Source organism: Hoplias malabaricus, chromosome 16, assembly GCF_029633855.1.
Source record: "Hoplias malabaricus isolate fHopMal1 chromosome 16, fHopMal1.hap1, whole genome shotgun sequence".
NCBI lineage: Eukaryota > Metazoa > Chordata > Actinopteri > Characiformes > Erythrinidae > Hoplias > Hoplias malabaricus.
The window spans coordinates 12,976,308-13,002,587 of NC_089815.1; the positions used below are offsets into that span (position 1 = coordinate 12,976,308).

Genomic DNA, 26,280 nt, shown 5'->3' on the forward strand with positions numbered 1-26,280 from the left:
TTATATAAAGAAAGTGACGCATAGTGATGTTTGAAAGGTGTTAGGACTGTGTTTTGTGTGTTTTATACAAAGAAGGTGAATAACAACATGATTGAAAAGTGTAAATACCATTATTCATTTTAAAGAAATTGATGAAATTGATTCCTAGGTGTTTCTCCGTGATATGTGTGTGTTCTAAACAAATTAAGGAGTAACAATTGTGTTTGAAAATCCTTGTAGATTCACCTATTTAAATTGGAACGGAGAAATCAAGCTTGGTAGTACACAGCAAATATAAGTGTTTTACCAATAGGTAGATCTATTAGTGACACCATATAAGAAGTGTTTTAAATTGTGTAAAAAAATTTATATTTAAATCCTAGCGCTAGCTTTATCTTCGCATAGATTTTTAAGGTGGAAATGAGTATTCAATAAGAAGCTAGAGAACAAAGCAAATAAGACTCTTAAACAGACCCATTTAAGGTGGAACTAAATGCCTGAATACGAGAATTGTGAATAATTGGTTTGTGTGTTTTAAAAAGATAAAGTGGAATAACAGTTGCTTCAAAATGATTTACACTTGAAATGAAATGATTAACACGTCTCTGTGTACATATGTTGATTATGGCACATTTTGCTTAGCTTTTACGGCTTAAGTTCTTAAACGCATCTCTTGCTTGTTTGTTCAGTATTCCTCAAACTGGCAACCTGCGTAAGCTTCACATCTGGGGAGGAAGGGGAGGAGGCAGACAGCTCTCTCCACTGTATTGAAACTGTATTATAGATCCGATTTTAAATGCTTGGTGTCAGTATTATATATTGCTCTTAATAATGAACAGTTAAATGATAAACATAAAATACAAGATGGCACTTAGTTTAAACAGGCATCTAAATTTGTCAACACAATGTTCTGGTATAAAACAAAATAATTAACAAAAAATATTATTATAAATATAGACATGATATTGTGATTATAATGGTCATAATAATCAAAGTTACAAAAAATGTTCATACACAAACCAAAGAACAAAAATATTAAGGAGCCAATGGTTCCTAAAAGAAAAAAGAATGAGACACCAGTAACTTTGTTAGAAGAACAATAATAAAATGTATCACATATTCCAAATCACATATTACAACATTATAACCACAGTTGTAATAGTAATTAAAATTTGAAAAGGGAATACTCGCTTCATGATTTGCTCCTGCATTTCACTGCAAATCAGTATAGAAACAACTTTTATTGCTTGATTCTAGGCATCATTTTTGGAAGAAAGACATAAATGTTTCTCACGTATTGCATCACATCACTTCTACCATGTGATTTCATGAAAAAAAAAAAGGGGGGTTTTCTCCTGGTGAAAGATTGTGTAACTTATGACCTCATGTCACTGATCATTTATGTAGTGTGCAAGCCAAAAACATTTAAAGATTATAAGAATTTATAAGGTTAAGGTTATAAGAAGTTGTGTAGTGTGAATAGTACAGTTCAGTGTCACCAGAAAGCCCCCATGTCCCAGAGGACATTGCAGACAGCTCAGGTCTTTCACTTCAGCTGACAGATGCCCATACCAGCTGGTGTCCTGCCTCAGAAGGCTGAGGCATCACCAGGGATTCAATCAGAGATCTAGTAATGATAGAACCAAAGCTTAAACCTTTGGGCTACTACACAGCCCCTCAAAAACATTATTATATTAGAAAAAAGCAAAATATAGATGATGAATTAATTAAGTATTTAAGTAAGTAATTTAATAAGTAACTTATGACTTTCCAGCAACAAAATCCTTGATTGAAAACATAAAAGCCAGCTGACTTGAAAAGTTCAATTCAAAGGGCGGTGTAAACGTCTCAAGGACAAAAACAAACAGTGACAGATTCACATGAAAGACATGGAGACAAACCACAAGGCCTTAGTCAAATCACAAGAATGTAGCTCAGTACCACAGGTTTTTGAGTGGCTAAGCCACTGAGCCAGAAGCTGACCACCCAATGTTAACAAGGTTAGTCTCAACAAATATTAAACATGCCATCTTTAGATACTGCAATACGTAAGAATAATTTACTTTCTTCTTCAGACACAAAACACTAAGCCTTTAACAACATGAATATAAAAAGCTTAGAACTTAACCAATTATATACTGTGAACGTACAAGGCCACTGAGGATGTGCATAAGGATGTACAGTGGCATACTGCCCTTGAATACACCTTCACTCACTCTGAGTGTGATGGTGAGTTTCTTTCTTTAATATAAGGGAAGTCCAACTATTTTGTGTTCTAAGAGTTTTGCATAGTCGGTTGAGAAATAAAGTCCTTCAGAATGATCTGATGAGAAAAAAGTTTCTTTGTAGATACAATATTGACTCTTACATTTTACAGTGATGATGATGGGAATCACTAACATTTCTGGGGCTGTGTTATGCACGATACAAGCACATGCATTGGCTACTTTTCTTAGCTGTTCATAATCCCAAAAGGATGGCCAAGAACTCTGCAACATTTACACACATGCATCATAATATCACTATGATCTAAACCCACTGTAAATAGTGAATACACCATGACTCTCTCATAACTCTGTCCTTTTATCTGTGGGCTTAGGTCCCATCACAACTGGTGAAATTCCAGCCCTGGATAGCTTACTGGACAGCACCAAGGATCCAAGAATCCTGAAAGGAACCAGTTCAAGGACCAGAGTTCTTATGGTGGAAAAGATCTAAGAGGGAGAGGGTGGAGGTGGACAGGACAATTATTAGATTCCTGGATAGAAATAGTGTCATCCCTGTGGATTAAACTTGCAATCCAAACTGACAATAGCAACAACAACTGATGTATGCACTGAATTAAGTACATCTGAATTAATGCTTTAAAACAAAGAAAAAAAAACTAGGAACCCACTACATTCTCAGCTTCTTTACTTTGATGTTAGTGGTCTCTTTTGCTCCTGCTGTTAACCCAGTCTCCACAGGCATCGCACAGCTCCACTCCATCATGAGTGTGACTCATAGCTCTACAAGATGCTCAGGAAATGGTACCCAGGCTGCATTACATTTTCAATCATGCATTCAGTCTTTCACGGAAAGGACCTCTGCTGAATGACAGACATGCAGAAACACTGTATACAATTACAGTGCATCTTAGTAATTACATGTGAAGCTTTGCAGAATTTAGCCTTTTGATACTTTAATAGCCAGTTTAAAACTAACTGTTATAATATGACTTCTGGAAGTACTGTTCACATGGTTTTAAAGAACTTACTCTGTACTCTCACACTTTGCCAGTTCACAGGTTTTTTTACGCCCATCACCATGGCACACACACACACACGCACACCTTCTCTCATCATTGTCAGCCCTGCTTTGCAAACAACATAGTCCCTCTGACACACACATATAGATTCAAGTAGGTAAAGTGTATTCATTAATCTATGCTAATGACCTTCACAAACCCAGATCAAGTGGGATCATTGCTTCAGAACAAAGAAAATGTCTATTTTGGACAGCAGGCATGGCAGGGGGCAAAATCTGCTTCTCCATCTCCTCATTTCATGCTGAGTGAATATGTGTGTTTGTGCATGTGTGTGTGTGTGTATGTTCTCTTACAATAATGCAAATATGTGCAACCACCACCCAAATCCAAGAAGACTTTAAACATTAACCTTTAAGTGAAAATCATTCATGTGTTTTCTTGTATTAAAATTACTGTCAGTGGTGACAGATTCAGAAGATTAATTTAAAAAAAAAAAAAACAATAATAAACACACACAGGAGAATTCCTTTAAATATTACTTCAGCCACTCAAATGAACACTTCAGCATATAGCTGTATATAGACTGCAAGTGCAGGGCTGTATTTAGAAGCTCTATAATTAAAGGGCGAAAGGGTACTGGGCAGTGGCTGTTTAACACTACAGGCAAAGTGATAAGAGGGCATCCATTCAACTACTGGGCTGAACTGTGTTAAAGCTGTCCAGAGGAATTCTGGTAGATGAAGGCTGCATCAGGTTTTATATAGCAGAGATAAATGGAATATGTGGCATTCTTTCATGGCTTTTGGGCACAGGCTGAAGGGGCAGGTTGAAGATGTTCTTTATCTGGTGTTGCACACAGTAGCTATGGAAAGTATGTAATAATACTGATGTGTGTTATGCATTTGTAAATGTTTAATAATAATGGCAATAATTATATGCCTAACACCAAATATTCCTTTTTTTCTGCACACAGGCTTATAATTTTAATCCTCACTAAAATAAAAAAGAAATGAATATGTTTTTTTTTTAAATATTAATCAATTTGATAGTATATAGTACTTTATACATTATATGAGAAGTCTTCAAATACAGTCTTTGTATCCAGGTTCCAGGTTGAGATTTTAAAATGGCCAGCCAGTGTGACAAAATACCTGGCCAGTTGCAGCTATTGCGATTTCCAGCCACTGTAAAATCCCTGCCTGGAACTCAGATTGTATATTGTTGTTTAGTTGTTTACATTTTATGTTTATATTTTACACAGTACTTTAAAACACACATACGCAGGCACGCACACACGCACATATCCCAACATACACATTTATTCCCAAACTGTAATGATTGTTGAACCCTGAGGGAAATATAATAATTGACCTCACAAGTAGTATAGGCACACTGGTTGAGCATCATTACATTCGCCCTGTAAAATACAGGGCTGGATAAAACTAAAAAGCTGAGTGCACTCACACCTGCACTCCTCATAGGCTATGCTGGTCAAATCCACTCTGCAGTGTCTATACACACACACACACACACACATACATTTTCAACCTTTCCAACCTTTTCTTCACTCTAGATATTATTAAAACAAGCTCTCTCACCCATTCGCAATCTTGTTCTTTCCCTTTTCGATCATGTTTTCTTTCTTTTTTCTGTTCTTTTCTGTCTCTCTCTCCTTCTTTCCACTCTGTATCGTCTCTGTATTTCCCTTCCCCTTCAATTTCTACCTGTCTCTTTCTCTATACTTCTTTCTCTCCCATTATTTCTGCCTCTTCCAGTTTTCTCCCTCAATCTCTTTTTTCTCTCTCACCCTCAATCTCTGGAGGACAGACACAAAGCAAACCTTTCCTACATGTCTTCAGTCGACAGCCTCGTGCTGCTTTTTATGCTCTGCCAAGCATGTGCCAGTTTTTTTGAATGCACGTGTATTTGTGCACTGATATGCATGTGTGTGTGTGTGTGTTTGGACTGATATGCATGTGTGTATGTGTGTTTGCATTGATATCCATGCATGTCTGCATATTTGGCATGAGTGGAGGAATCAATGCGCATCACACAGCATGGTGCTGTGTTATTTGTTTTGTTGTGAATGTTGAAAGAAAAAAAACACATAGAATAACTAAGCACTATTAAATATGGGTTGCTGGAGTTTGTAAAGCCCATTGGTTTGGTCACTGGTAGCGTGGACACGGGTTTAGAATCATTGTCGGAATGAATCTCTGTCATCATTAGAGAGCTTGGGGTAGAAAATTCCAAGTAAAAACTCTCAGCATTATGGGGCCACTCAACGAGACAGTCCATCTGATATTGAGGATTAATCCTTCAGAATCACTGTTTATGGTCATATGCTCAACTAAGTGCTGTAGGGCAGTGATAAAAATACCTATACAACAAACCTACGTATATTAACAGTGTCCTTCACACTAACTCCGACGCTGTGTCAGATTTTGAAATAGAACCTGTTAAATTTAAAATGCATAAGTTAAAGAATATATAATCCCTTTTAATGAGAGGAGCAACACACAGAAGCAGAACCTTGAACTCCCACAGTAACCTTCAGAAACACTGCGGTGTTGTTTTGGAGACAAATTCAGTGTTGTGTTCAGTTGCAGTGTTTACAGTAAAGTGACACATTCCTTGTTCTAATTCAATAAATAAATTTATTCTTCCTCTTCCAGCGTATTCCCGTGATTTCAGAGCACTGAGACAAATGTGGTGGGCGTGGTGTGAACGTTCCACTGCATTAAAAGTCGCATCAGTTTTTTTTTTTTACATGCATTGATGTGAAAAGGCCTTAAGGACAGTTTTTAATATATATTTCCCTTTTCAAAACAACATTTGATTTTTTTTTTTTTTTTTTTTTTTAAATACAACATAACCTCCTTCCTTCCGTCATTTCTTCAACTTACCCTCATGATTTGTCATGGTTGGTCTGGTGCCTGCTTGGAATCACTGCGTGCATGGCAGAATTCAATTAAAAAATGCCCAGCAGAATTTTAAAAGTCACAGATTATTATTTTTAATACATTTCATAAAAGGCAACAACATTTCTGGAGCTGGTGTGTGTAAAAGCATGTTTAGGTAACAGCATGTTATTATTATTTTATTACCTAATACCACAATCCTGAACTGGATAAGCAGTTACCGATAATGAATGAATGAATGTTTACCTAATCAGTGACTCACTTACATTTAACAAAAGGGGCAAATTCATCTGCATCCACTCATGATTCACATCAGTTACATGGTGTAGTTGCTAGTAGAAATTTTACAGATATTGAACATAGCTGCAATTATTTAAATAGTACTTTTTAGTTTCTTCAGTAAAAATAACATTTGTATATAAATCTTTAAAATATTTTAGTTTGAGAAACCTGAATGTGTAAACTTTTTTTGCTTGTTTAAATGGGTTCTTGGATGGAGAAATAGCTGTAAAGATTTGTTAAATACAAAATGCACCAAATATGTTGCAGTAATTTCTATGAACATTTTCTAGTGCTTTATGAACCACTTTTGAGTATAACTGTACATACATACTCTATTAAGCTTTGTAAGGTCAAAGAGTAGTACCATTTAATCCGCAATATGTCTGGCTATGGGCAAAATAAATCCCACTTCAAAAAGCTGGTAATTGAGTCATACACTCTACAAAAACATGGCTATTGTTTGACCTTGAGTGCCCAGCATGGCGCTGCTGAATAGATTTAAGTCCTCATGCTTTTTTCCCCGCCTACTACTCAGCCCCCTTTCTCTTTAATATTCAGCTATATCTAACAGAAAAAACAGGGGCAAGAAATTGCTCATCCATCACTCCATTAGTCATATAATTTAACTATCTGTGTAAGCCAAATCATAACTGCTTTACATGTCAATTTGCTGCAATGTCTTTGCCTTGATAATGCATACAAATCTACAAACCACTGTGATTTACAGTAGAGGAAAGCACTTTATAGGTAGAGTGGCTCTTTTGCTAAAATGAGACTTAATGATTTGAGGTGTGTTTGCCATGTGCAAGCCTGACAGCTAAGTCCATCTTTCCCTTCTGACAGTCACAGAGCTTTTAGTGAGGAATAAATTAGGTCAGAATATTAAAAAGAAGAACTTGCAGAAACATGAACACACCTCATACACAAGGCTGCACAATACATTATATGCTAATAAATATATATATATATATATATATATATAAAATTTTTTTTACAGGGCTGCATGATACAGCCAAAATTTATATAACAATATATTTCTTCATTTTGGTCGATACAATATAATTGTGATATTGATATGAACAATATGATACCACAGAAAAACAGCCAAGAACAAACAAGAAACATGACATCACTGACTATGTAATGAACGTCATTCAGTGATTCAGTGCGATAAATAATGTAAATTGAAATATTGAAAATATGTTAAAGAATCATATCATTGTTATATTGTTTACATTGCAATATATATTGATATTAAATTACTGTCCAGCCCTAACACTTTGCAATGGGGTGTAAATCACAAGATACAAGACGATACAATCCTACACCAATTCTATTAAGTCTGACTCACAATATAGGATAATTGGGCCAATTTAAAGGCCGATTCAGTCGTTGTGACAATCGCAAGAGGACCCTGATTTTAGGGTGATCTCAAATTATTATCGTTCCAGATTATCCTGTAATGTGGGGAGTCTATAATCCAATATTTACTCCTCCAATCTTCTCCCAGAGTAGTCAAGGCTGCCCCGATTGTGAATCGCAAATATGAAACATGTTACATTTTTTATGACTCAGAATTCTGTACTATGGGTGGACTCTGATGCTCAGTGTGAAACGCCATGTTAACGTCATGCCAGAAAGAGGAAAAACCAATCAGAGTCAAGCTGGGATTATTTCCCCACCATCCACCATGTTCTGGATGTATCTGGAACAAGCGGAGCGCTGTAACTGAGACTGTGTTCTGAGGGAAGAAGTTGCATAGTCGTGTCAGTATTTATAGCTTGTTTAAAATGCTAATTGTTTTTGCACCAAAGTTGTAATTATTCTGGCAAAGAAGCATTAGTGTACAGGGGCCCAGGCAATGTGCTGAAATATTGAATACACTGTAACTCAGTTACAAACACCTTCATTTCTCTTGCATGCTCTCAGGATTTAGCATTGAAACTCCCGCAAGGTTCTGAGTAACAACAGTCTGTCGGTGTGTGTGATCGGAAAATTTGTGGTGTTTAATTGAAGGCGGATCGTGTTATTTGGGAACAATGAGGACTGACAACAATCAAGCACTAAAAATCTGTGGAAGAAATGTGTTTTATGTGTGGAGTCACTCATGTTTCCAAAATTAGTTAGAATTTTTTAAATCCTTTAGTGTGAGCCATGCTTTAAACAACGATACAATTATTTCCATACCCCAAATATTCCCACAATACGATTCGGTTCTATACTGTTTTGTTTTGATATTCCACACAATATGTTACATGTATATGAACTCACAAATAGATACAAAATATAATTTGAACATTTAATTTATCTTGTATATTCCACACCTGCACTTCTTTATACAGCTTAGGTATGCAGGTTTCATTCAAGTATTGTCGAGAGGGAATGTTGTATTTTGACTCCAGTATGTACAGTAGTTTACAAACGCCTTCATCTTTCACTACAATGAACGGCCACATATCCTTGCAAATGTCCATTATTTTTGCGAAAACTGAAATGTTTCCACACCTAGGGCTGTCACAATAACTGCAATACGGTAATACAGTGCTATTAACCAGAGAACCACATGGAACGGCAAGAACCGTCACCACCACAGTAAATACATTGTTTTCCCTTTCATTGCATGGCCTTTTTGTTTTACACTTTGGTGTGTGTGCAATGAATGTTTTAACAACTGTTGGCATCTGAATGGCTGAGTGCCAGTCTTTGTTTTACAAAATGGACACAATGGCAGCAAATCTATTCACAAAACCAAGTGCAACTTTGACAGGTTGAGAGCATTTCTGCTTTCAACCAAATGAAAAGTAAGAGGCAGGCAATTCAGACAAGGCAATTTTGCAAGGCAATATGCAAAATCTTTACCAGAAAGGTCACTATGAAACAGGGAAATCCAAAATCTGAGATCTCATCTAGCTACCTATAATCCAGCCATCGAAGCAAAACTGCCTCCTCCAGCAGAGTCATGGAGAATAATCAAAAGGAACAGTTCAGGTCAATTCCATGTGACAATTAGGAGTGTAGCACTAGAATCAGGATGAATTAAGTAACTGGGCCAATAATATTGCATATTGCAGTTTTGAAACCTGTTAAAACTGCACGGGAAATTCTTACACCACAACAGTCCTATCCACACCCATAATTTGTAACCAACTAGAGAGTGTATAATTTTGTTTCCTTAACTGTTACTTCTCACACGACTGGTAGACAGTGCTTGCGTTGTTATTTACTGAACACATTTATTTGGCAGACTGCAACATGCTGCCACCTATAGCTCAGGAAGAGTATAGCTTAGAGAGAGGAGACATGCCAATGACTGAATATTTATGCGTCTCATCATTGCATCAGATCATTTGCTGTTTGGGTTGGTGCATCGATACAGAGCGATGGATTGTTACATCACAACTTTACATAAAAACCTCAATATTCTCGTGTCAGCTGTTAGTATCCTGTTAAGATCCAACATGAAACTTAATGAAAATAAATAAAAATCATATTCAGAACTTAGCAACCACATTTTTAAAATATAGGATAAAATACACACATGGGCAATTTGATATCAAATTAATTGCTCCATCTCTGTCTATAAGCTAGTGATGCCTCACGTTCTGTCCCTCCAGCCACTGTGAGCAGTGACCACAGATCAGCCGTTGGATTTTTGGCTTAAAGCCATATCCAACTTGTCCTCTCTGAGCATAGATAGTCAGAACATCAGGCCTCCATTAGCATTAGCATTCTTTCCCCACTTCAATGCCAGATGAAGAGCATCCTTCCTTCTGTGATTCGTTTAGCCCAGGCAGGCATCCAAGATAGGCCAGGCCCCCGCCGCCTCTCAAAACAAAAAAATGGCAATCACATTTAATACATTTATATTGTTAACCAGTAACTATGGCAACAATAAAATAGTCATTTTCAGCTGTTAGAATACGTGTTGCCTGTATGCCCTGAACAGCAAACAGTATGTTTTAAATTTCTTGATATACTATATCCAATTATAGCCCTTTGTGCTTTGTGCAAATGTGTAATTATAGAAATGCAAAAATTAATTGAGGCTCCATACTGCTATTAAATTATTTTAATTGAGACTGTGGGCAAACAAACTTGATTGGGAAGTAAGTATCTATTAGCTGTCTCCAGCTAAACACACACTTTATCAGATCAACTCTCCTAAGCTGAATCCTATGGCTACACCTGGCCACCGGCACAGAGCCTTAATCCACCCGTGAAGCCTACACCCCTCTGTTTGTTGATGTTATCAACCATTTGATCAAACTATGAAAAGACAGTGGAGAGATAACAGCCTATTCATCCAACCGCCTCCCAATGCCCCCTCGTCCACCCCCCACCCCTGCCTTTATTTCAATCGCACTCTCTCATCTGCCTGTAAATCTCCACCGGCTGGATACAAAGCACATATTAGTTGCTGCTGCTGCTAGCCAATGCCGAAACAAGGTCAGAGCATTGAAGAAACGCGGGAGGAGCTAATAAAGGGAGGCAGAAAGGTGTCGTTAGGCTTGGGGTCTAATCTCGGAAGCAGCACGTTCATCCCCTTACAAATCCCTACTTTCGGAACAAAAGCTGAACGCCTCACTTCCCATCACAAAAGAGAGAAGAAAACCCTGCTGGAGGTAGAAGCAGAAAAGTAGAAAGGGAGAAACAAAACCTAGAAAATAAATAATTATGCCTTGCACCCACCCTAGAGCAGCATAATCTCTGAATCGCAGAATCGTACAGATTGTGAGTTGTGTCACACTTCCCGGGAGCGCTATTATTTTTAAGAAGGATTATCTCCTGCCAACAGGGAGACAACATGAGTTCATTTACTTATTTAGATTTATTTCCCTATCCAATTACAACTGAAAAAAAAATGTAAAAATCCTGTGTTCTAGGTATGGCTGAGCCTGGACATGGTGCTGCCAGACATTATAGGCAGCTTGAGCTGATGGACCTCTATTATTTCAGGCATATTACACCCACATGAGCATCAGAGCAGTCGGTAAATCGACAGCCACATCCTTCTACATTAAGCAATAAAATTGCACTTAATAAGCAGCAAGGTTGTTACCAGATCCAAAACTGCTATCTTTGGTGGAGGCTCTGCTTTCCCCTGTTGAAATGTCAGCCTAAGCTAAAAGGTGGTGGGAATATTATGCAACAAACATTACCTCTTTTCCAAACTGAAAGAGATGACAGAGGAACAAAAAAATTGTTACTGTATGCTTCATTCAGATTCACTGATTCAGAGTTGGCGCTTGCACTGATTACCATTAATAATGCTGCATTTCATTTCAATTAAGACGTTAAAATTTCCGAGTTCCAAGTAGAAAGTTTCAAATGGAACGACACCGAAAATCAGATTTCCGACTCTGGAACTTAGGGTAGCCTCATCAACCAAGAGTTCAGAATCCAAGATAGTTGCCTGCTAGGGATGGACAATATGACCAAAAAACTCATATCTCGATATGCCTAAGAGAAATGGCGATATACGATACGATTTTACAAAAAAACATAACAAAATATAATGTCAAAATATTAGTATTTATTTGTAACACCAAAAAGAACATGCTGCATTATCTCACTGTAATTATAAAACTGTATGTTTAAGAAACAGTGATGTCCCAATCAAGCTTTTTTTGCCCCGATCCTCATCCAAGTCTTTTAATAATGTGTATCTGCTGATACCAAGTCTCAATCTGATACATAGATTTTCCTAGATAATACTGTTACACACTTCTAGTAAACTCAGCCAAGTGTATCTGCTTGACACTGAATATCTCACATTAAGAAACAAACTGCCTGCATCCAAGTTGCTGCTTTTTTTTTTTTATAACAAAGTATACAAATGGTGTTCAAACTGTTCAAAAAAATAATGTAATATTATATTTAATCTTACATGAATTTACCTAATGTAAATTTATGTATAATGTACTACTTTAATTCTTAAAGTCAGTCAGTTTTATTGCCATCACAGATGTGTTGAGGGAAAAATTAAATTTAGTATCTTCAAGACACGGTGCTAAAACAGGCAACTGTAGGTGGAAATGTGACACCATTGGTTGCAGCACTAAAAGATGGACATCTGATTGGCTTAATAAAAGTGATGACCAATTAGAAGTGCATTTCCTGTTTTGGACCTGTGGATTATCTGCCACTCCCTCCGGCTGAGGGAAAGCAGCGTGTTTCAAACAAATCATGGTCTCCAAAACCATGGAACTGCTCCAAAAGCATACATGAACAATGTCAGGACAGCGTGGCATGTGTGTGTCTGTTTGTGTGTGCAAGGGTGCATGCACATGCATGCGGAGGTGAGTGGGCGCCCACGAGAGAAAGTCAGAGAGCTGAACGGGACATTTGTGCACATTTGTTTTAAATGTACTCAGAAGGAAACCTGTATATCCTCACATACTCAATGTAACGAATATGCACATTTTCAAAATCATGTAAAAAAATTACTATCGAATATATCGATATTTGCAATAGATCCCCCAGCTTTACCTTGAGCTCAAGTCCCGTTCACGCGCCTGTGTCAGAAGCTTGTGCTTACATCACTATATCACAATATGGCAAAGGTCTTATCAAATTTAAAAACATACCAGTATTATCGTGAACGTTAATTTATTGCCCATTGAAATTTATTATACAGTTTATTAGAGCTTATATAAATTTGGCTCATTAAATCAGACATACACAAAATACTGTTTAAATGCTATATGTGGATGAATTTACATGGTGTTTAGATGCATAAAACATCACATAATATGGTGTTATCAACTAATATCGCTAACAATGCTGGTCGAGAACCACCTGACAATGCTAACCCGGGGCATAATCTTCTCTGAATGTTTAACTGAAATGCAGTCAGATCAGGTTTAATGTCATTCCTAGCTCCAATATATAACTTTTGAGGTAAATGGAACACAGCATAAATCCTCCAGAGACACTACTATAATAAAATCACTTCCTTTTATCTAATTATACTTAAAAAATAAAAACCTCACACAAGCAATGGCTTCAAGAGTCATGAAAAGTGGGAAATCATTCATCAATATTAAGTCAAGCAAAGAGAGAAAAGACATGATTTCCATTGGAGTCCCTCGTTTCCAAAACCATAATAAAGAAGGATCTTTCCAGCAGTGCTTAATCACATGGTGACAGTAGAGCTAGTTAGAGCCTGTAGAGCTTACTCAACCCAGCAATTTATTCATCCCTAATTAAGCGAACATGTCTTTCATTCACAGCCAGATATTTACTCAAATATTTAACCTCATCTACACTTGACAGAGTCTCCATACTCAATGGGCTATTTCCCTACACTCGCACATGCTCCACATTTGCACATCTCACAGCTCCCATGTTGTCATTAGTATCATAAATAGCAAGGGGCAAAGGGCAAAAATGTCACCATATTCAACATGGTTGCCTTTTACAATTGAAGTGCAGTGCCCTAAAATAACTTAGAAACGACATTTTATCTAAGAATAGAGCTGGACGATGATAAGACTTTATCATAACCATTGCGTAAAATTTTATATTATAATGATCATTCATAATTAGTTCTGTTTCACTTATTCAGGATTAAATAACAACATATATGGGCAGCTTTGATCATTATTACTCAATAATTATCAAAGCTGCTAATTTAATACTTAATTTTTGCCACTATTTGATTGTTCCCATTTATCTCTGAATGATGAAGTAATTTGGCTGATATCAAGTATGATTTTTGATTGTAATACTCTATAAATATACTGTTGTTGGAAAATTGCTGAGTATTATGATTAAGCCTCCACTTGTGTAAAAAAAATGCCCTTCTGGTGAGTGAGAGCAAAAAAGCCGTTTTTCCTGGGTTGTTATGCATGCATTACACACAATTACACACATCTATCATTCAGCTCTTGTTTCCCTATCAGTTCCCCTCCCCCCAGCAACCACCACCCCCAACTAGTCAGCTGGGAACCCACAGCCATTCCTAACAGATGTCTGCTGATTTGTGTGAAATGAAAAAAAAAAAAAGCACAAACCAGCCCCCTCCCCCCACCCCACACAAGCACTCCAAACCATCTTTTGGGCCCCCAAGCCTTTGCTCACTATTCAAAAGGTAGGGGATTAGCTGATTTTAGCACATGAAAAAGCCCCAAAAAACATTCTCTCCCTTAGCCAGACTCAAAATATCTGAATGGACTAAGTGACTAACCTCCCACCACCCCAGACATTACCCCAAATAAAACCCATTTTCCCCCTAAAAACACCCTTCATATACCCACAGTTACCAAGCCAAGCACATACAATAACAGTTTTAACCAGATATGATACTTTCTGTTAATATTCTCATATATATATTCTCGTATATACTTTCTGTTAATATTCTCACACTAAAACAAAACACTTTGGCAAGGTAATAATGGAAAAAAATAGAGGAACCTGTGATATATCGTTTTTAATACTCATCTTCTTTAAGATTTTATACATTTAGAAAAGTGGTAGTTAAAACAATAATGGCGTCCAGTTTTAATAATTAACTCTGCTTTTAGACAAAAGTTGTGGGAAAGGGTATTTAACTCATACTTAGTTTGTGTCAGTAAGAGACTAAGTTTGTGTCAGTATTCAACATTCAAATGTATTTACAGACAAAAAAATACATTAATTGCTGATTTATGCTTCTGCGTTATTCATCACAGAGCATATGGTGTGAGCATTTATACTTTAGTGTTGGTGTTTCTATCGCTCTGCAATTACACAGCTGAACTATTGGGGCTGAATCCCAAATATATTCCTCCGCCCTATGTAGTACACAATGTAGTGGTGTATTAGTATTAGTTTTAAAATCTGTACAGTGTAATATGCCCCAGTGTGTGTCCGCTCCTTGCAGCATATCTTAGACAGCATCCATATATTTCCCTGGTTACACCTTTTTATTTGTTCATTGATGTCCAAACCAATGTATGAGGAAATCTCTCGCTATGAATTTGCTGCTGTCTGCATTCACTGTAGTGTGGAGAATGGGAGATTATATTTCTGGACTTCTCTCCTCACCCTGATCCATGTTTGTCTGGCTGTGGACTGATCACAGTGGTTGTGGTCTGAGTGGATGCAATGCGTATTTACATTTCTGGGGCGGTGCGTGTCAGGTTACGGCGTAGGGTAAGGCATACATTTCGTGTTGAAGTAGGACCTACAAATTGCCTACAGTACGTTCAGTACAGAAGCATAAATCAGCCTGAAACATCTTCAGGTCTGAACTTCTCTTATGTGACCTTATATGTACAAAAATGTGATATGGACAGAAAATCTGCACCTTCTACACTATTTCCCCTCTTTCTGAGCTCCAATAGAGAATTAAGCAAGCAAGCCTTTTTTAAAACTTCTAAGTAATTATGCAAGCAGTTAAGTAAGTAATTAGGCAAGGCCTTCTTACACATCTAATATTTAAACCCTCAGGTTTATCAAACAAGGACTAGAGCTGGCATCACAGCTCATTGGGGGATTTAAAGTATCCAGTCCCTCCCAGAGTGGAGAATAAATGGGCTGATCACATATGGTTCCCCTGACCTTCGACCATGGAGAATGGGCTCCCTCTCAGAAGCTCCTGAGTGCTATAACTCAGGCTTTCACTCAGGAAGGGTAAGTTTTTATGACAGTCCTGTATTGTCCTAGCAGCCCAGAGGGGGAAGCGCTATCAGCCTGGCCATGCCAGCTGGCCATCATGTTTAAAGAGCTAAAGGCAGGCCAAGCAGAAAAATTGAAGAGCAGCGAGAACAAGCTGCCCCCTCAGTCACAACATGTGCTAATCAGAACCCACCCTGAAAGAGCACAGGTGTAAGACTGAGAGGCTTTAGGGAGAATGTGGGTCTGGGATATGCATAAAACATCAATAATATATATATATATATATATATATATATATATATATATATATATATATATATATATATATATATATATATATATAATTAATATTTCAGTAAACTTCAAACAAAATGTTTTATATAACAAGAATACAAAAGGGATTTGTTACCTCACTAACTCTCCATTTCAGAAATTCTGTTACTTCTATTTAGTAGCTTAGTGATCAGTTTGCAATTTGACAAAAATAAGCAGAGGTACATTTCAGACACCCACAGCAACCCTGTCTGAAATTTGTCTGAATCGGTTGTACCGGGCTTTAAACCAACTTTATATTGCTACCTCTTAAGTCCAAAGTCAGAGTAATGTGTAATTAGAGCAAGTCACTGTCTGGAGAATTCACAGTAAGCAAGTGGATTTGTTGATGATATTTCAATCATAAACCTCTTGCACACTCTACCAAGGCACAATGACAAGTCTATTTCATAAAATGTTTGAAATTAAATCGGAATCTTACAAAAACTATTCCAGCCAATTCATTTCATGATACACTGATTCACTTCCTAAACCCCCCTAATGAAACTGAACCACTATGAGGTCAAGGATTTTCACACCTAATGCTCACCAATACCTTCAAACCTTGCTATGAAATCAAAAAACTTTATCAGACTGCCATCATAACAAGCGGAGCATATCGCTGGATTGAAATCCAGCATGTGTGGAACGGACTTACGCCAAGATGCTGCTACTGTACTGGCTAAAGCAGCAATGGAGGCAAGCAGGTTTTAGCTTTATCAGTCTTCCTCAGGACCCTAAGTACACCAGCCAGTCTCTCCACAGCCACACACAGGCAAACGGCCAACAGCCAGATGAAATTAAACTAGTGAGATCAATCCTGTTGTCTGCAAGGGCCACCGTAGCCCTGCTCCTTCTCCTTATCAGCCCACAGCTGCTAACCTGCTGAACCCCAAGCTAACACCAAGACATTCATATGTCCAACTGAACAGCAGGCTTGTGAGAGACTTAGATGCTGATATTTCTCTTACTCTCAACAGGGCTTTTCTGAGGCTGTGACAAAAGACACTGTTCTATTCAGATTTCAATAACAGTGACATTTTTAAAGAAATATGAGGGATAAGAGCTGGTTGATATGGTCGTATTTTTCAATAAAGATATGACACAAAAAGAAATATTTTATTAAAGTTAATATTTAAAAATTAAAGTTAATATTACACAGAAATGTAACACTCCTTGACAGAAGTTTACAAATATAAGAAAATACAAATGCCAAAGTTTAGAGCAGTAGTCCAACATTGACTGCTTTTTGATTGAGGCATAATACAATGCAAGCAGTAGGAATATCTCATTTATATATACAAGTCCTAAGGGGAAAGTTTGTTTTAAAAAAAAGAAAAATGGATGTTGAAAATTTGTTGTGTAAATATAAACTGATTGTTGTATGGTACATGAACTCAAACACAAATTTCAGGAGTGAATTTCAGAAAAAAAGCCTATGAAAAACATAGTATATGGGACGATTTTGCCAGTTTTTACATATTGTGTAGAAGTTAGCAGCTCACCATCTGCCCACTGGAGTGCATTACACAACACAAAATATATCAGCAAAGTGTTCAAAACAAAGGCTATAGCAGCCTAGAACGGTATTCTTGGCACAGACAACTCTTGCGGCAAAAAGTCTCAATAAGTTCCCAAGACTGAACAGTCATTCTTTAAGGCATAATATAATTAACTTGTAAAAAAAACGACATGAGCAAATGGAAGCTCCAGTGCCATTTGCTCTGCAGGGGTGGAAGAGGCCAATTCAGTAGCAGGAGAAGAGAAGGAGGAGGAGGATACAGTCTTAGTTCTTTCTTTACAGCCAGACAAGCTGCATCCACCCAGTGCTGAAGAGCACTAATTTAGCACTCAGGACAAATTAAGAGGAATAAACACAATTAGGTGGTATTGCCAAGGCACCCACGTTTTTCTCTCTCTCTCTCTCTCTCTCTCTCTCTCTCTCATTTACCCCTCCTTCTATTGCTCAGTTGATATTATGGAGTGTTTCTGGTGCGGCTGCCATTAATGCTTTCATAGCATCTGCCACTCAAGAGCAATGTTGGTAATTGCAAATCTCTCACTGTTACACAAAGCGTGCTAATTTTTCAGATGAGCGGGATATTACTGGCACATGTGGCCACCCCAAAGAGTTTGTGTATGGCGGTGTTCCCCCTCCTCCAGTAATTGTTTGTTTTGATCATGCTGGCAGATTCAAGTGAGTTTTTCCTTTATTAGCGCTTCCACTGTGGTAGCACTACCTGAACACAGTGTCTGTTCAGAGGCTCCTAATGTGGCCCTATTCAATTCACTTCCATCCAGTGACGACATAGGACAATGCACAGGCTGTTCGGCTCAAAATGTGTTTTTTCATCTTCAGCTTAATTGCCACTGTTGATAAATGAACTAGCACACCTGAGCAGTCCTCTAGGGCAAACCACGTACTTCAGAACTTGTTCAATTAACACTGTTGCTCGCAGCTACAACATATTAAACTACTGGAGTTTTACACCTGACATCATTGGGGTGATGTCCTTAAATGTTCACTTGCAGTAATTTTATTGTGCTTTTGGGCAGAGGTGGGCGCGATTCATGACCTGCAGTAGGTGTGTGTGAGAGGTGTATTTTACAAGACGATGTGAGCATTTTTGTGGGTTTTTATTTTGGTTATCTAGGTGCATCTTTGTCTGTTCATGGACACACAGAACCGCTTCCCTCAGTATAAGAAATAAAATAAGAAATAAAATAGCTTAAACACATTAAGAAGACATAAAGTAATAAATTGGTTAAAATACATTCTCAATCTATCTCCACATCATTGCATTCAGTATTTATTCACAATTTGTTTAGTGTCCCAACTTTTTTGGAATCCGGTTTATACAGTGAAATACTGGAGGAAAGCATGGAGGTCCAGGAGAGCAACGGTCCGATCGCATTCCAAGTGCGCTGCTATCTTTCGGAGCCCACTATCCCACGGAGCGCGCGAGGACTAGCATATTGGAAAAGCAATAAGGCTTGTTTTCCCGCTCGAGCCTATCCCGCTGTGCCTTGCACAAGCGTGGATAGTGAAAGATTGTTTAGCGTCGCTTTAAATATACTCACTGAAAAGAGGAACACACTGTCATCCTAGAAAGCTGAAATGTTACACTTTGTGAAAAGGAATATGCCTTTAAAGCTCAACATTAAGAACATTAAGTTCGGCAGATGGGCCTTTTCCCCATTAAAACAGGCCAGGTTGTTTAACTTCAAACGTTCCATATTTTATACCTGCTGTTTTATTTAATCTATAATTCATCCAAGACCTAACTGCACAATTTCAGTGACACTATGCAGACATTTTTTTAAATTTATTGTATAACAATAATTTAATATCTAAATTTAATGGTTGCAGTTTTTCGTTTTTATAATAACCTAGGTTCTGAGTTTAATACCTGCAATTTTGACTTTACTAATATACCAATATTACTAATATATATAATTTATGTAATATACTGTTTTTTTGTGTTAAAATAATTAATGGTCTAAATTTAATTATTGCAGTATTTTAACTGTATATTTTGGTGTACTGTTTTAAAACAATTCGAGTTCATTTTAAAATAATTGTAAAAAGAAATATAAATCAAATCTAACGGTTGTAGTTTGTCGTTTAAAATAACCCAAAGTCTAATGACTGCAGTTTTGACTGCATTTAATTACATTTTGTTTTTTAATTAATGAATGGTCTAAAAGTAATCGTTTAAGTATTGAGTGAATTTGTTTGAATTTATTTACGTATTTATTGCTAATTTTCTATATTATGCTGTTTCACATAAACCATTTTAGACCAAGTTTTATGTCTTGTGTTAAAAATTGCATGATGCCCTGCAATGGCATATAGCCCCGCCCTCGATCGGTATCGGCTATCGGCCGATCGTGCTGAAATGTGATCAGGGATTGGAATCGGCCTCAGAAATGTTAATCGTTCCATCTCTACCCTTTATTTGTTTCACTGGTAATATAGTATCAGAAGGCCACTTAATTGCTAACCACTTCTGTCAACTAATTCATATCTTTACATGAATCTTAAAAAACATTCCAGCTGGTACATAAAAAACAACCTTGCACTATCTGAACAGAATTTTTGTCCCATTACCTAACTTGGTTTCTGACTACCTTTTCAACACTGATCTATAAGCTCACATCCATGAGCTGCCCCCTTGCTTGTGTTTTGAATTAACAGGAGAAATATCGGTCCTTGTATCTGGCATTTAAAAAGAACACACGGTCAACGTTAAGTCTGGCTAATAAAATAAATTATATTAACCCTTTTATATATATATATATTATACTCAGACATAAAAGGGCAGCATTTAGTTCATAACGTTTACCTCTGATCAAGGAGTGTATCCACACTGTACAGTGTCTCTGTCTCGATGGTGCTGAACCGCTGCTCGGTTGCTTCCAAAAGGGTAGCTTTTGATGTTTTGACACCATGATACTTTTCAGAACATTTCAAGGCTCTGATGGAGGGTATTACGTCAGAAGCAGTAGCAGTGGAGGCACTGATTTCTTTAGTTAGCTCTTCAAATGGTGAGAGAAACGACAACTTGGCACGGTGGCTTGGTGGTTAGCACGTTCGCCTCCCAGCGCTGGGATCTTGGGTTCAAGTCCCATCTGGGTGGAGTTTCCATGTTCTCCCCGTGTCTGCGTGGGTTTCCTCCGGGGGCTCCGGTTTCCTCCCACAGTCCAAAAACATGGAGGGTAGGTGAATTGGCTTCTCTAATAACTGTCCTGGTGTGTGAATGAATGTCTGTATGTGTGAGCCCAGATATGGATTGGCGCTCTGTCCTGGGTTAAACCCTAGTGCCCGATGCAGTCCTCCAGGTGGACGGTCGTTTCTGGTTGAGAGTACGCTGTGCGCGTTTGGCTGCCGCTTCTCGCCAGTGTGTGTGTGTGTGAATTGAGCGTTCTGAGCAGTGTAGATTGTAAAGCGTCCTTGGGTGTCTAGAAAGGCGCTATATAAGTGTAACGATAATAATAATAATAATAATAATAACATGTTTTCAACTAGCCCCCACTGATTGGAAATGAAAGTGGCCGGCAGATCATATTCAACTCCGTAAGCTCCCAACACACATTTTTGTTCCAGTAGACTCTGTAACATGTAAAGGGTGCTGTTCCATCTTGTTGGAACATCCTGTTGAAGCCTCTTTACAGATTGGCTCAGCTGAGTTTGGATACTCTGAACGCGTGAATAAGCCAGAGGTGAGTGTTTGAAGTGGCCAACAATCCGTCTTCCAGTTGCCACAATATCATTGATGCTACGTTGTGACAAAATCCCTTCATTCATTACAAGCTGTATTGAATGCGCCACACACGGCAAACTTGGTAATTCAGCAACTTGCAGTGCTTTTGTGATGTTTCATGCATTGTCTCTCAAGATTACATGTATTTTACTCTTTGGAACTGACAACAACTTAAACATGCTGTCGAACTCTGCCATTAACGCACTAGCCGTGTGAGAGCCTGTAAACTCTTGTGCATGCAGAACGGCGCAATGTAGCTCAAAGTCTGGATCAATCCACTGAGCTGTTAGACTTAACATGGAGGTTGGGCAGATGTCAGAACTCCATATATCACTTGTAAAGCTCAGTGATGTAATGTTATTTTGCAAAAGATTGTCTATGTGTGTGTAAACCACTTGATACAGTTCAGGAAGAGCAACATCTGAAAAGTATTTCCTACTAGGAATGGCATAGCGTGGGTCCAGGTAGGATATTAGCAGCAGAATCCCTCGTCTTCTACAACCAAAAAGGGTTGGTTATCTAGCGCTATAAATTCCATCTCTTTGGCTGTGATGCCTTTAGCCTTTTGGCTGTTGCTGCTGTACTTTTCGTACCGGTCAAATGTGGTCTGCACGGTTTTCTGAATTATTTGATTTGTGCTAGCTGCCTGTGCTAGCTCTGCTGTTTTCTGATACTCACTGTATTCAGCCGCATGGTGTACTCTTAAGTGCTGTATCGGATTAGTAGTGTTAAATGACTTTGTTTTGGTTCCCCCACGAGACACATTGGTTTTACAAATTTTACAGAACGCCCTGGATGAGTCTGTGCCACATAAGGTAAAAAACTGCCAGAATGACGACATGTTTTCTAACAGTTCAGATAGGAATTGCAGGGACTTGACTGAGGAAGTTTTAAGGAGGCTCCTCCTGGATGAAACGCTAGCTCGGGATTGGCTTAATTTGAGAAATATCAGCCGATCGCCGATCTCATATTTTGATTAAAAATCGGCCGATACCGATACATAGCCAATCGATCCTTCCATCTCTAATAAAGGGTACATCCTAATAATAAACCATGGATTATAAAAGAGCTGAAGGCTCACAAATAAATAAATAAGTATCTAGTTTTTAAACAGGTAACGAGTGTGGAACAAATTGAGATGTGTAAACTTGTACAGAGAAAAATTGCCAGAAGTATGTATACTTTCTATAGGACAAAATAGACAGGCAATTATAAAAGAATAATATAGCATCTATGTGGAAGGGTTTGAATATGGTAGGTGTTGATAGCAAATCAGGAAAGCATATTGAACTAGGTGTTGGAAAGAGTGATCAAGATTTGGCAAATTATTTTACAAATGTTTTTTAACGTGACAAGTGTAGAAATGGTGTTTATAGAATAAAATAAGGGGAACGTGTTTAGCTTCTGTGCAAAGGAGTGTAGGCATGGGCAATAAGGCAAAAATACATTATCATGATTTTTTTTTTGCAGTATCAAAATCTCGATTTTATCACGAACTTTTTTATTCTGGTTTTAAACTCTTAACAATCCAGGCATTTTTTTCCCTTTTCCGCCTGAAAGTACATACCCTAATCTTGAGGCAGTGAATAAACTAGAGGCAATTTTATGAAGTAATGTTACTGAAAAGCCTTGAGAATTTTTAAAGATATTGAAATGAATCTTTAGTGGTCAAAATATGATCAAAAACAACAAAACATTTTGGACATTTTTCTAAAATTTATTTAGAAAACTTCTTTGAAATCTTCAAAGACCCCAACTGCTCCATAAGGAAAATGATTCATTTTACTGCAGAAAAATGATATATTGTATTATCTAAGCTTAATGGCAACATTTTACATGTTACCTTCCTTGACAAACTTCTCATGCACCTCTCCTAATGTCTTTTTATCCTCACCAAACAGGAAAAAAGATCTGACTCACTTAGATTTATTCTGATATTTAGTCTTGTTTTTTAACCCAGTACTCTTCTCCTTTAAGGCCAGACATGTTGGAAGGAGGGAGCTTACCCCGATTGGCTGTAGAGGCTGCCTCCTGTGTTTAAATGGTCTCAATAGGGAAAGGGCAGACAGTGAAACGGAGCTAAGCTTTGAAAACTTATTTCTTCTTTTCATTGTTGTTCATTTTGATTGCATTTGCTATATAAAACCATCTGCATCACCTCTTGCCCTGTGTGCCTGTTAGGTGGTGAAGCATGGTTGTTTCCCCGCCTCCTTGGTTGAGCATCGCCCTAATTGGTCTACAGATTTGATTGGTGTGTCATTAAAGCTGAGCGCCCAAGCTGCACTGCCATAGTGGAGATCCACAGGGAACATATTTTAATTATTTCTTTATTTGTTTTACTTTATTTTGAACTGTTGGGTTTTTTCCTTTTGTAAGTAGTCTTTCATGGCACAAGAATTTTGTTTTGTTTTCTTTGCGAGGAAGAGATCTCATGTATGGAATAACAAATTCTTTTTGATTTTAATTCAGTACTCATACATTTTAGAGTACTGACTTACCTTATCAGTGTCCTACACAGTATGTAAACAACTGACTGAATATGCTTTAGCACAATCTAACAATCTCCCTGTGATTATGTATCGCAGACAAATTCTTATCTGATCTGATCATGATCTGATATTATCATATCACACACCACTAGTTGAGTGAAATTTTATCATATTTTTTAAGCAGTCTAAAATTTCACAATGCATGCCTAGTTTATGGAAGCAATCAACTACCTAAGGCATCTAAACCCTCAGTTCTTGGTGACTTCAGACCTGTGGTCTTTCTTTTTTTTTTTTTTGGCCTTGACGTCCTTAGTGATGAAAACATTTCAGAGAATGATTAAGAAAAAAATAGCAGCAAAGACAGAGAGGTACTTCGATCTAATGCAGTTTGCATGTAGAATAAACAGAGGGGTGGAAGACACTACTGCAGCTTTATTTTTTATTTGAAAACCTTGAAGGGCATTTATTTATAGATTTTTCATCAGCCTTTAACACTATTCAGCCAAGTGTACTGGCTGAGAGGCTGGCAGGCAATTTTGCACTAGACCCTAGTTTGATTGGATGGATCCTGGATTTCTTGAAAAACAGGACCCAGAAAGTCAAAATAAATTAAAAATGTTCTGATTGTTTAATATCTTCTCTTGGTTCCCCAGAAGATTGTGTTTTATTTATTCTATATACAAATGAATGCCAAAGTCATTGTGAAGATAGATATTTATTTAAATATGCTGACAACTCAGTCATTGTCAGTCTACTTCATGACTTCGTGTTGTGGTGTAAAAATAATTCTTGAAGCTTAACCTTGAATAAACTAAGAAAATGGTCATCAATTTTAGACATGTGAATAATGTGACAAGTTGTACTTGGATGAAAATACAAACAGGATCCTTAAAAATGTCAACAGAGGGTTTTTTCTGTTTTATTGAATCAGTTTTGACATTTGCATTTACTACCTAGACAACACTTAGATAGTATCCATACAGTACCAGTATTCTGTGTGTTCTATAAATGTCTCAAACTTTCCCAAGTTGTATGCATTGTCCCTTTCACACATGCACAGTAATCCAGAAATGTTCCGGAGTTTACCAGGAGGAGCTGTATGTGTGAACGCAATCACCTATTCGTCCCAGACATTATCCTCCTCAAGCTCTAGTTAATGTTCCTGGTAAAGTCCGAATCAGTAGATGTGAGAAAGGCGTGAGAAATGTTCCGGAGTTTCTCCTGCATGCGCTGTGCAAGCGTTGTGCGTCACGCCTAAATCACATATTTCATTTCCTGCTGCAAGAGCAGGCCTGTGCAGAAAATACCCTGCTGTTAGCTGCATGTATGAACGACTGTGCCGGAATATCTCCAGACCCAATAATCTGGAGTTTTTCCTAGAAATTCTCTGGAGTTCATGTGTGAAATGGGCACATGAGAAACGTAAGGAAAAAAGAAATACACAGCACAGACCTCATTGGTTCAACTAATATTAGATAAAAAAAAATAAATATATAAAAAAATAAAATCTCTGTTACATTAGCAAAACCAGTGTGAAAACAAGTTGTTACCAAAAACAAAGCTGTCACAAATACTAACACACCTGAATAAGCATCACAGAACAGACAACACAATCCGGATCTGCATAGTTTAGAAGGAAAAGGGGGGAAAAGGCACCCTTCTCTTACTCCTGGGTGAATATTTATGTTGACACCATGCCCTGATACCTTTCTTAAGAGTCCTTCTTTTGATCATCTCCTTTAAAACACAGTGGCAAATGGAGGGACTCAAGAAAACATATCCAAAAATATGTAAAAGTCAGACAACAGTCATCAAAAAACAGTCATCTTTTAAATGTTGAGTATTTAATTTCCATTGTTTTAAATAATGGACAGAAATAAACAAAACAATTGAGGTGTTTTCTCTGTTACAATGTCAGAAACCACATAGTTTAACCCAAATCCCTTCTCTAACTGAAAAACCCCATAAAGCAAAATCTAACCACAGATGTGTGTTTGTTTAGTTCAACCCACAAAAACAAAGACTGGGCACCACCATTTAATTTAGCTTAGACAAATTCCTTTCCACTTAAAATCCATCAGAATCTGACAGTGATCAGACATTATAAATTATTCAATCCAATCAGATATGTTTTGCCTGAACACACCACCAAAACTTCAGTGTCACTGCAGTGCTGAGAATGACAT

General features: G+C 37.5%; 1 protein-coding gene across 5 annotated transcripts in view; it reads right to left on the bottom strand.

The window, feature by feature from the left end:
• The window catches only part of ptprsa (protein tyrosine phosphatase receptor type Sa), a 403,088-nt gene that overhangs the window by 274,027 nt on the left and 102,781 nt on the right, over positions 1–26,280 (bottom strand). The window lies entirely within an intron of this gene.